The 2,704-nt window shown below is 40.0% G+C and overlaps 1 long non-coding RNA gene across 1 annotated transcript in view; it reads right to left on the bottom strand.

The window, feature by feature from the left end:
- The window catches only part of LOC101848091, a 21,522-nt gene extending 19,050 nt beyond the window's left edge, over window positions 1–2,472 (bottom strand). The window contains exons 1-2 of the long non-coding RNA XR_001185461.2: window positions 2,383–2,472; window positions 1,616–1,805 (exon numbers count right to left, since the gene is read on the bottom strand). This is a non-coding gene — a long non-coding RNA (uncharacterized LOC101848091). The remainder of the gene's footprint in view (window positions 1–1,615; window positions 1,806–2,382) is intronic.
- Window positions 2,473–2,704: the final 232 nt, after the last annotated feature.

Here is a 2,704-nt window from a genome sequence, read left to right on the forward strand (position 1 = left end):
GGGGGCAGTTAAAAATATGCCTGATCACAAAGCCAAAGAAAAAGGATTTAAAGGCATCATGAAGGGAAAAAATGCAGGGAGGGGGTTGGGGTACAAAAAACAGAAGAAAAAAAAAAACAAATGCATAAAAAAGGGGGGGAACCCAGGAGGAGAGAAAAGAAAACCGTGTCACAGAAACACAGGGGGTCTATGGGGGCCCAGATCTGCAGTGCAGTGCAGTGTGCATACAGCCGGGGCGGGTCCCCACAACATTTGAATTGTGCGCCTTGCTGACACAAGCTGATGTAAGCGGGCCGCGGATTGGCTGCGCGGGGCCCCACGCAACGCTCCGATTGGCCCATGCGCACCAACGCATGCGCAGGTGTGTCTGTCTGTCTGTGTGTCCGTCTGGCGTGGTGGTGGTGGTGGTGGTGGAGGTGGTAAGCCAAGGCGGGCTAGAAGACAGATCAAGAGCCCGCGTGCTCCTCCTTCTCAAGTACTCAGTCATTTTACTACTACTACTACTACTACAACAGCAAGAGTGTAGACTATTTTGCTGATGCTGTGATGTGCGTGTGTGCGCGCGCGCGCGTGTGCGCGCTTGTGTGCACGTGTGTAGCTTGTGCACCCAGTGTTACTGCTGCAGTCAGTCACCCTATTTCCCTCTTCTCACACAAGGATCACAGTGGTGTTTAATTTTTCCAGCAGGATTCCCTTACTTTCTTTTTAAAAAATTTCATTCATGGTGTTTTGGACATTGAGTGAGTTAGTGCAAATTATTGTTGATAATTCTTTTTTTTTTGGTGTGTTTTTTATTGTTATAGTAGAGGGTTTTACGGCGCTCGCAACTGCATAAGGTGTTGGTAATTCAGCGCCATTATGTATACTGTGGACTCCTATGTATGAGAGTTAGTTGTTCTCACATTCTTCAAAAATTCTACAAGGAACAGACACGGACAAGTTTGTGCGACTATATCTGAGAGGAATGTGTTTAGTCAGAGGTGGCGACTTTTAATAATTTTTTTTAAAATTACTGTTAATAATTTTCTTTAAAATACTTTTAAAACTCTAAAAAGCTATTTATTTTTTTCTATTTATTCCTTCTCATTTAGATCTATGTCCTTGCATATTTTTGTTTGTTTAGCTTTTACTTTTTAATCCATCCATTCATTTTTTAAATTTACAGCTTTATTTTTTAAAATTCAAGTCCTTGTAAATTATTTTTTGGGTTCAAATTTGTTCATCTATAAACTTTTATCATCTATTATTGTTCCTGAAAAGAACTCATTCTAATCAGACAGAAAAAGCAGGGGGAAAAAATACTAAAAAAGCTGCAAATAGTGTTTAAAATTTGTAATGGATAAAAAAAGCTTCTGGATTATTTACTCCACTGAAGACAACAATTACATTTCTAAAACCTGCAGTCATATTGTAAAACAGAAATTGAATGGAAGATTCTTTAGTTAACTATTCACATTAAAGACCACAATAATAAACTTTATAAAATTTGTGAAAAACTTGAAATCCGCAAAAAAGTGTGTAAAATAATAATGAGGGGAAAAAGCATCTGCAGTCATCTATAAAATAAATAAGGCAGAGAAATACATAACACCCAAGCTAGTAGTTGTACCAATACCCTGAAATGTCTGCAGTTATTCCTCGTGGGGCAGGCACATCTTCAATCGTCCCACACGTGGTCAACGAGGGAGAAGGGGCCTGACCTTCAGCAGGTCACGGTCACGCGTAGGCGGAAACATCGTCTGAGGTCACAAACACATTCACACGCCGTCTCCCTCCCAATCACTCTCACTTCAACAGCCTTTTCACTGAGAAGAGAGAGTTTGTAAAAAATATTGAAAAACTTGAAGAAAACAGAAAATGCTACGACAAATTTTTTCTCGTTTCTCTACCCACAAAAGCTTAACAATTCAAAAATATATGACTCATTTCCCCTACCGGGTACCTACAAACCTGAAAAGACAATTAAACAAAACAATCTTACAAAAAAGGTTAAGTTGTTTACTCCGTCCATCTTGGTAACAAGTTTTTTCCATTTTTCAAAACTGCAAAACGTAATAATGAGGGAATGCTTCTTGAGAAAGACATTTTAGATAAGTAAAACTGACCTAAAAAAAAAAAAAGAAAGAATGAAAAATTCCCATCCACATAAACAACTACAGCTTAATTCATTTGGGTAAAAGCAACAACAGTCATCCCCACCCTCAGTCTGTCTTCATATCTGTCAGTTTATCTGTATCAGTCGGGTGATATATTTTTTCACATCAAGAAAATTATGATAAATTTACAATGTAAAACCTCGCTAACATCAAAATTAGAGAGGAGCTCGAAATGTTACAACTGCACCTATTTGACTCTTTTTTTTCACCATGACTCAACCCTTACAATCCACTTGTGTCTTCAACAGGTGTGAGGTCAGGACAGCCGAGTGCGTTGACCAGATGACCAGCACGCACCAGCAACACCACAACAGCAGTGAAACTCCAGAAGGAAGATCCTCAAATCTACGGGCCAACTCTTCCTTGACCAGCCCCACCCGTCACTTGACAAGTTTCCTCTCCAGCAACGAACACTGGACACTGGATGCTGGGGAAGCAAAATGTAAATGTTTAGTTTTGTTAGCAGCAAGCTGGTCCATTCTTACCCTTCTTGCAAGGACAATGAAATTTACTTGAGAGAGGATAAGGAGGGGAAGGGGGGGGAGAGA

The sequence above is a fragment of the Aplysia californica genome, unplaced genomic scaffold (assembly GCF_000002075.1).
Source record: "Aplysia californica isolate F4 #8 unplaced genomic scaffold, AplCal3.0 scaffold01378, whole genome shotgun sequence".
Lineage (NCBI taxonomy): Eukaryota > Metazoa > Mollusca > Gastropoda > Aplysiida > Aplysiidae > Aplysia > Aplysia californica.